This window comes from Mastomys coucha, unplaced genomic scaffold (genome assembly GCF_008632895.1).
Source record: "Mastomys coucha isolate ucsf_1 unplaced genomic scaffold, UCSF_Mcou_1 pScaffold1, whole genome shotgun sequence".
Classification (NCBI taxonomy): domain Eukaryota; kingdom Metazoa; phylum Chordata; class Mammalia; order Rodentia; family Muridae; genus Mastomys; species Mastomys coucha.
This window is the reverse complement of record NW_022196891.1, coordinates 89,397,993-89,407,903: the sequence shown is the minus strand read 5'-3', so window position 1 is coordinate 89,407,903 and position 9,911 is coordinate 89,397,993. Positions and strand designations below refer to the sequence as shown.

General features: G+C 45.8%; 1 protein-coding gene and 1 long non-coding RNA gene across 2 annotated transcripts in view; one reads left to right on the top strand and one right to left on the bottom strand.

The window, feature by feature from the left end:
- The window catches only part of Kcnh1 (potassium voltage-gated channel subfamily H member 1), a 315,715-nt gene that overhangs the window by 298,252 nt on the left and 7,552 nt on the right, over nt 1-9,911 (bottom strand). The gene's annotated exons all lie outside the window — the stretch shown is intronic.
- Nucleotides 5,150-9,911, top strand: part of LOC116069053 — a 9,092-nt gene continuing 4,330 nt past the window's right edge. Inside the window, exon 1 of the long non-coding RNA XR_004109819.1 lies at nt 5,150-7,214. This is a non-coding gene — a long non-coding RNA (uncharacterized LOC116069053). The remainder of the gene's footprint in view (nt 7,215-9,911) is intronic.

Sequence of the window (9,911 nt, the reverse complement as noted above, 5' to 3'; positions counted from 1 at the left end):
GTGTAGGTATATATGTGTGTGTAGATGATTGTGTATGCTTGTATATGTATGTGTGTGTGCATATATGATTATGTATGTGTGTATATGTGTGTGTATGTGTGCGTATATGCATGTGTATGTGTATGTATGCATGTCTGTTTATATGTGTGTATGTATATACATGTGTATGTGTATATGTGTATGTGTATACATGCGTATGTGCATATGTGTGTATATTTGTGTATATGTGTGTCTATGTGTGTATGTGTGTATATATGAATGTATATGGGTGTGTAGGTATATATGTGTGTGTAGATGATTGTGTATGCTTGTATATGTATGTGTGTGTGCATATATGAGTATGTATGTGTGTGTATGTGTGTGTGTATGTGTGTATGTATGTATGTATGTGTGTATATGCATTGTATGTGTGTGTATGTATGTCTGTGTATATATGTGTGTATATGCATTGTATGTGTGTGTATGTATGTCTGTGTATATGTGAGCATGTGTGTGCGTGGTGAAGGTAGAAAGGGGGGTGATGAAAAGGAAGGAAGAGGGGAGGAGGGTAAAGGAGCAGTGGAGCACACAAGGCACACAAGCAGAACTGGGGGCTGTCTGTGAGGAGGAAGGATTTCAGCAAGAAGGGGTAAGATTATGAGGAAAGGGATGAATTAGAATAAACTCATGTGAATAAAAAAGTCAAAATGGAATTCATTACTTTGTATGTTAGCTTTAAAACCACGCACAAAGGTGCAATATGTGGCACACACATAGAGGTGGCAACCAATAGCTCTCAAGCCCACTCATCCGGAGGGAAATCATGCCTGGTGCTGAAAACCTAGACAGCTTCCTGGGGCTAGGGGGGTCATGAATCAACTGTTGGCACTTTGCTAGACAAGCATAAATCCTAACTACCTTCTAAAGCATACCCTTATACTCACAGGGAAGTGTAGCTACCACCGTTCATCGAAGAAGCTTCTCTTTGAAGCAAATGGAAACCACCACAGAAAACCACAACTGGACAGAGTGCAGAGATGAATAGATAGTGAGGAGCCCAGCGCCAACGGACACATTTATGTCACAGCTCCCTCATCTACGGCTCAGGGAACATCTCGGGAGGGCTGGGGATGGAAAGATTGAAAAAGCCAGAATACCAGGAAGTCTGCTGTGAAAGTCTCTGCTAGAAATGTCTGCGCAAACAAGACTGGAAATATAGCAATGTCAATAGCTGTGCTAATGGGGAAGGGGAAATTTTCCAGGGTCCTACCCCTAGACAAAGAACTACAAGTGAGTCTGACTTAGCCTCTCCCAGGGATGAGCCCTCTTATTGGTTGTCCAGTGCAGAGAAATCCATCTTGCAACTGTATTCATACCACAGAACTGGAGTTCACACGTTGCATTTACATATATTTGTGCAAATGCACACATACACACACACATACAAAGTTGTGTACATACAATTTGTAACTGGCTTCTCCCCCAGAGTATTAAAATGGGCCGATGTGTGAGGCCTTTAAAACAAGGTAGTATTTGTGTGTCACGTCTACACGTCCTCCACTCTCACAGATGCTGCAGTCATCTCTAGGTGCAGCTAATGCCTAACAATGTACATGCTGTATAAACAGTTATTGCCCTGTGTGTGCACCCATGCACACAGAAGGATTTCCTGTCAGCCACCCGCCTACACAAGAACCGAACTCACCTCCTGGATCACTCTCTCAACTGACCAAGCCCACCCTGCATTCCTCAGTAAATGTTCGGGTCCAGCCTGGCTGCCTTGGCATGATTTGTTCAATGGCTCTTGTTTTGGGGGTCTGCAGGGCCTCCAAGTCGTTTATGATTGTACTGCTTCCTCCCCATGCCCTCCTCCTCAGGGAACATCTACAAGACTGCTCACGGTTAGATGTGAGGGTTCCTAATTTCAACCTTCCTCAGCCCTCAGCTCCCCTCCAGTTCTCTAACAAAAAATCAACATTCTCCAAAAGTTGGAAAGACTTCCCGCCCTCATCACGAGGAGTTTCTACAACGGAGAGGTCTGAGCCCAGCTCTTCTGCGGCAGTAACAATGTTACAATCCTCCCAAACCTACCATTTGCCCATAAAGCATAACACAGAGACATTCTAAAAAGAAATTATTAGAAAATTGCTTTTCATCATAATTACCACACGTAACAAAGGAGAAACTCACTAAAGCAATGGTACAGAGAAGCGACTCTGTGTGGGTAATTACAGAGATAAAAGCCACTTGCCGCACTTGCTGTGAAGGGGTCCATTGTCCCCTGCCAACACTGGTCATTAAAGGACAGTAACTACTGCACAGTACACGTCCAGTAACTCAACATTTGTGTGGAAAGGAGCACTTGAGGCTCTGCAGTGGTACAGATTGCAGAGGGCATCAGTGTGCCCAGAGGGGCGGCGGGGGGTGGGGGGGAGATGAGTAAAAATTCATTTGTCTCTCTCTCTCTCTCTGAGAATGAAACCACAGAAAAATAGCATTTGTAACAAATGACAAGAACAAGAATTATGTAGCAAGTCCTCTGCAAAGACCAGAAAATAACAGTTTTGTTTTCTTGAACCTATGTAAAAATCCACCAGGAATTAGGGTTTTTTTTTTTGTTTGGTTTGGTTTTGAGTTTTGTTTTTGTTTTGGGTTTTTTTCTTTTTGTTTTTGTTTTGTTATGTTTGTATAGTTTGAGTTTTGAGACAGTCTGTTCCTGTACCCCAGGCTGCTCTCCACCTCCATGTTACCTTACAGTTTAGGCTGGCTTGGAACTTACTATGCCCCTACAAGTTCATACTAGACTTGACTTTACAGAAATCCTCCTGGCTCAGCATCCCTCCAACCCCACCCACAGAGAGAGAGAGAGAGAGAGAGAGAGAGAGAGCGCACTGGGGATTGTTACCTCTAGTAAAGTCACACCTGACTTTACTTTTTTTAGATTAGCTTTTTTTAATTGTTTTTTCTCACAGGTATGTATGTGTAATGCTTGTGTGACTGGTACCCACAGAGGATCAGGTTTCCAGTCCCAGCACTCACATGGTAACCCACAATTATTTGTAACCCCAGTTCCAGCGAATCCAATGCCGTCTTCTGACCTCTGCAAGAGCAACACGTGCTCTTAACCACTGAGCAATCTTTCTGCCCCTAGAGGGAAGGAAGGAAGGAAGCTAGTTTTTGCTTTCCTATCATGTGTGTTACTTGAGAGTTCTTAGTAGGGACACAGCATCACATCAGAATGGGCAGAAGGATTTCAGAAAATCTGTTTAATAAGACAAGTTTTTTTGGGGGGAGGGGCGTATATGGTAGTTTGAATATGCTTGGCCCATGGGACGTCACTACTCAGAAGGTGTGGCCTTGTTGGAGGAAGTGAGTCACTGTGGTGGTGGGCTTTGGAGCTCTGCCCAGTGTGGAAGAGCCAGCCTCCTCTGGCTTCCCTTGGATCAAGATATAGAACTCTCAGTTCGTTCTCCAGCACTGCATCTGCCTGAATAATAAATATCACACTCCCGCTATGATGATAATGGACTGAACCACTGAAAGTGTAAGCCAGCCCCAATTAAATGTTGTCCTTTATAAGAGCTGCTTTGGTCACGGTGTCTCTTCACTGCAATGTAATCCCCACACTAAAACAGTCTGGTTTGTCCCAGGCCTGATGGACGCACAGGGGATATACTGTACATCTGACAGCTACATCTAGTTCTATCTGCCTATTTCTGCATATCATGTAACTCCAAATCCTACTTCCTCCATAAGGGCTTCAGGTAGAGAAGAAAAACCAGGACCAAACAAGACACTACTAGGGCTAGTCAAGCCCTAGTTGTTCTTTCGAGAACAGAAACTGAGACGTTTGTCTGAGTGACCTATGAGCCGGGCACAGACTTTAATTGACCATATTCATGCTGCTGAGAAACTCATGGTACAGAGAAGCAAGGACCCAGGCCACATGAGGGAGCACTGAAAAGATAGACACAGGGACCACAACACAGACAGCAAACAGGGACAGACCGACAACACAACTGAGAGTGTGAAGACAGATTAGCAGACAGTGGCAGGAAAGCAGTGAGACAGACAGACAAATGGAGATAGGACAGACAAAATGGAGATAGCCGTCAACAGTGGGTGGTAGGCAGAGTCGGAGGCAGATGGAGGGGGAAAGGAAGGACAGAGGGGGCAGATGGGGGACCTAGGCCTGAGGTGTGGAAACGGGTCAACCGCAGACACAAGAGCATCATCAACAGAGCAGGCTCGCCAGAATGAGACCTAGCCATGAGTCGAGATTTTTGGAGCGGGTCCTGGGGAAACTGAGGACAGAGAGGAAGATTGAGGATGCGGTCCCTGAATGTGGATCTAAGAAGGCCTCAGAACCAAAGCATCTCTGGCCCTCTGCAGCACCCCCTACCCAGCCCCCCAGTCAATCATTGGTGATCCTTTCTCATCTACAGAGCAAAAAGGGGCTTTCTCTAGCAATAAATGACATATGTGCCTGGAGACTGGATTTCACAACAAGGAACGCAATCGCCTTCAAATCTTCTTACTGGAATTTCATTAACCATGGAAGATTAAACATCACAGGGAAAGAGATTGAAAACCAAACTGTACCTAGGGGCAGGGGAACTGCTTCTCCTGCCACTATTTGGTCTCTGGATATATTTATTTTCTCCAAAACTCATTTACTACCCCATAAGTTATTTATTAGAGAGCCAGCAAGATGGATCAGTGTGATGATGCTCATCACCAGGAATGATGACCTGAGTTTGAGCCATAGAACCCAGACGGTAGAAGGAAAGTATAGACTCCCATAGTTGTTTCCTGGCCTCCACAGACATGCTGTGGCAGGCATGTCCACCCACACACATTAAAATAAATGTAAAAAAATAGAATGCCCCTCTGAAATTACCAATAGTCCTCTCCCACACTGCCCTCTCCACAAAAAAAAAAAAAAAAACAAAAAAAACCAAACAAACAAAAAACATAGTTTCTACCATCCAGTCCTTCGAGTCTCATGTCTTGGGTGGACCCCATGTATACCTGTACATGAATCTATCATGAGTTTCTCTTGTAACCATTTCTTATGTCATAGAGCTGTCAGCCATGACTCTCTATGATGGACAAGATGGCAACCACCCTCTTTTCCACTCTTCAGAGAGGCACAGAAAGAGCATGGCAAATGACAGGAAAGGGGTGAGAAGTTGGTGGGGAGAGACTTTAAATTCAAAAACGAGAAGAAAAGTAACTCAGGGTGGTGGGGTATGGTTGAACCCCTGTGTGGTCAAGCTGCTGGCAAAGGACACTGTGTAGTTTTCTCCTGACAGGAGACTAAAATCTAGGACCTCCTCTTTCTAGGAAAAGCATGTTACCATTTCAAAATGGCAGGTACACCAATCTCTTCATTCTCAAATGATGACTGAAAAGTTAGGAAAAAAAAAAAGAAAAGGGAGTTGCCTTCAGACAGGGGATCTGAAGCTTGGTCAAGGTGAAAGGAAATAGAGAGAACTGGGTTAAATAGAGGAAGCCAGGGATAAAATTCCAAGGACACCAGCTGGGAGACACACAGTCAGGGTTGATGGGTAGGTCCCAGGAGAAACCCATACTACTCAGAGACAGGAATAAAATGTGGGCAGGACTTAAGACATTGACTGAAAGCCAACAGAGGAAGCATCCACTCTCACTCCAGCACACATGCCTGGGAGTCACGCATTTACCTCACACATGAAGAAATGGATGGAGCTGCCACGAAAGCCAGGCTCTCCAACTGCCACCCCCATCGGACTTGTCTGGAGCATTCATTGAAGCATGGGAAACTGGGTCCCAGCTACAGAGCTTCTGGTTCCTGAGTGCTCAGATTTATCTCTGTTGCTGTAATAAAACACCCCAGGGTTACGGCCCCTCACAGCAGGGGAGTCACAGGAGCAGAAGGTTGAGACAGATGATCACCTCACTCCCACCATAGAGGAGAGAAATGCATGCACACACACACACACACACACACACACACCTCAGCTAGCTTTCTCTGACACAGTGCAGGGCCCAAACCCAGGGGAAAGTGATGCCCATTTTGAAGCTGAATTGCCTTACATCGGCAATAAAAACATACCACAGACCCAGCCTCACCTGTACAGCAGGGACAATCTACCACAGACCCAGCCTCACCTGTACAGCAGGGACAATCTACCACAGACCCAGCCTCACCTCTACAGCAGGGACAATCTACCACAGACCCAGCCTCACTTTGATAACAGAGACAATCTACCTCAGACCCAGCCTCACCTTGAGAACAGAGACAATCTACCTCAGACCCAGCCTCACCTCGACAGCAGAGACAATCTACCACAGACCCAGCCTCACCTTGACAGCAGAGACAATCTACCTCAGACCCAGCCTCACCTCGACAGCAAAGACAATCTACCACAGACCCAGCCTCACCTTGAGAACAGAGACAATCTACCACGGACCCAGCCTCACCTCGACAGTAGAGACAATCTACCACAGACCCAGCCTCACCTTGACAGCAGACAATCTACCACAGACCCAGCCTCACCTCTACAGCAGGGACAATCTAACACAGACCCAGCCTTACCTCGACAGCAAAAACAATCTACCACAGACCCAGCCTCACCTTGAGAACACAGGCAATCTACCACAGACCCAGCCTCACCTCGACAGCAGAGACAATCTACCTCAGACATGCCCAGAGATCAGCCTAATCTAGACAATCCCTCACTCAGCCCTCTTCCCAGATGATCCTAGGGTATGTCAAGTTGGAAACTAGAACCAACCATCACACTCTATAGGGTATGAGACAGGAAAATTTGCTTCCTAAGCTTCTAAAAAGTCTACTGCTGGAAACTGACCCATGTTGCTTTAGGTCATCTGTAGAGAGAATCTGTTGTATTGTATAGAAGCACCACCTGTCAATAAAATGTTGTTGGCCTATTCACTTAGGCAGGAAACAGGTGGGAATTTCTGGGAACAGAGTTTTAGACATGGGTGAGATTCAGTGCCCCAGACACAGAAGAAGGCAGTCGCATGAAACTGAGGACCAGGTAACCAGCCACATGGCATGACTCAGAATATTCAGGAAATTAAGTTATGAGCTAGTCAACAGTGGAAAGACCCAAGTCATCTCTTCAAACCTCGCTCTCCACACTTGTAAATGGGAATAATGATAGCTCCCACAGAACAGAATCATAAGGAAGATCAAAGGAGATGCATATAAAACCTTCGGCACACAGGTAGGAAAGAGTATTGGTCCACAGTGTGGATAATACCTAATAATCGCCATAGGTGACTATAACTCAGGTTAGTAAGCATCTGGTGACTGTGATGAACTTACCATTTATGCTGTCTTTTGACATGTGAGGTTATAAAACTGAATACATATATACATAGGAAAGACCATCAAAGTACTTCATCAAGCCAGTACATGGAGCCTTCATCGGCCAAACACTACCATGTTTGTACATACAAATGGGGGCCTCAGTACACATCTCTCACCAAGCTCACCCACGCAGCGCACATTGCTTTGTACAAAGGCTGAGAGACTGATTTAGCCACAGAACAGGTCACCAGATCCTTGGGCCAGTCTCACCAAGAACATTGAGCCACTCAACAGGGAACACGAAAGCTGTTTAGGAAGCATCTGGTAAGGATGCAGGGTGACATGGAGCAAGTAGACAGCCCCCAAGATGACCCTTGGGAGGGAAAAGTGGTTTACAGCATTTGCCAGCTCCCAAGGTGAAGCTGACAATCCCGGAGTGAGTAAGAGAAGCGCACCCCGCCACTCTGTACCTCTCTCTCCAGTTTTCTCAGGCCCCCCAGGAACTCAGGGACAGTGAGCTAGAGACAGAATCACTCATTAGCCAGGGGAAAACAGCCTAGAGAGTCAGTCTCTCCTATCTCATAGGGAGCACCACGGAAGATGAAGCCAGCCATTGGCCAGCCAGACACACAGCCAGCAGCTGCGATCTTCACAGGCCAGCCTCCCAAGACACAGAATAGGCTAGGAAAACTGGAGAGAGTCCTCCTATCTATCCAGACAGAACATGCACAGGCCCCTGGCCCAAGCCTTCAGGATAGCTGCACTAAATTCTATTCAGTCTCAGTGATGCTCAAGGAAGAGAAAGTAAACTAAAAACTTTAAACCACAATCGGCTGGGCAGGTAGGCCGGCTCTGTGAGGAAACGCACGTGTCACCAAGGCTGACGACCTGACTCTGATCCCTGGGACCCACATGGTAGAAGAAGAGAACCAACTCTCAAAGTTGTCCTCTGATCTCCTAGTGTACACCACAGCGCGCGCGCGCGCGCACGCGCACGCGCATACACACACACACACAAATTAATGTAATAAAATATAAAGACTTATGTGTACACACAGTTAACTGAAATAGTCTTACAAGTGAAGTTCTGATCTAAAATATATTTTTTTTAGTAACATTTTTTAAAAGAATTTAATTTATGTATATGAATACATTGTTGCTGTCTTCAGATACATCAGAAGATGGAATCAGATCCCATTACAGATGGTTGTGAGCTACCATGTGGTTGCTGGGAATTGAACTCAGGACCTCTGGAAGAGCAGTCAGTGCTCTTAACCACTGAGCCATCTCTCCAGCCCCTAAGTAACTCTTAATACATAGCAAAGTTAAGCTAACATCTTATGACTTGCCAACCCTGACTCCAGCACACCCAGCACACCACCTTCAAGGAAAGAGGGTACAGAGGTCTGCTCTTCCTACACGAGCACCTGCACCAGGTGGTGACATGGTAGCATGTAACAAGACCCTGTCCCAAAACAAAACAAAGGATGCCTGATGTCACTGCCCAGCCACATAAAGTTGTGGGAACTGCGGGTCTCCAGTACTCTTTCTTACTAATTTCATTGATAATGGTGGATTGACTCAGCTTGTTTCAGATCATCGGTTTTAGGCAACACGGTGCTATTCAAAAGAGCTGTTATTTAATTTTATGTAGTGAATCATCCTAGTGTAAGAGAACTGACGACTGGTGTGATTCACTGGCACCCAATCAGAAAGGCTCAAAGGGCTTGTCATTAATATACACATTTGGTTGTTACAGTGTTATAGAGGCAGCCCTGAGAGCTCAGCAACGCCGAGGCTCAGAAGGCAGCTCTCTACTACCACAGATAACAACCTCAAATTCCAGATCTGATTCCACTGAAGAATCACATCAGGACATGAGCACCCCAAGGAAGCTACAACCCCACAGAAACAAAGCTTCCCACTTTCTGCCATCTTTTTCGGTGGCCTAACACGATCCGGCCATCCCACATCCAGATGGAAAAAGACACAGTTATAAAAGCCAAGAATGGTATTGGGTGAGGTGTGTGCCGGGGAGGAAGTAGGTAGCAAATGTTGACTCTGTAGAACATCTCTTAGACCTTTGGAGAGATTCACACTTCACGTCAGGCTTCATCGTGGCTTCTTCAGTGAGACCCAGAGGTGCAAAGGTCTCCCTTATATGGGAATTCTCAGGTACAGAACTCAGCGCATGGAAGGTTCGCCACTTACAAAGCTGAGTTGCTAGCTAGCCTTTAAGTTCCAATTTTCTTTTGATTATCATGTACATATGTATGTGCATGTGCACAGTGTGTACACCAATTAGCCAGCAAGACCCAGGAGCCTCCAACATTTGCCGTCAGTGGGATTACGAGCACACGCCACTGTGCTAAGCTTTTATGCTGGTATTGGGGACTGAAGTCAGGTCCTCTGCTTATATGGTGATCACTTTACTGAGCATCTCCTCTCTGGTTAGTTTTGTTTTTTTTTTCTTTTTTGCTTCCTCCACTGAGTCTGAACCTTCCCTCAGTCACTTCCCACCATTTCTTGCAGTAAAAGACCAATGACACGCTCCCTACTTCCTTCGCCCTTCCAGCTCCAGTTCTTATGTAATCTCTGTTGCCTGGGTTTA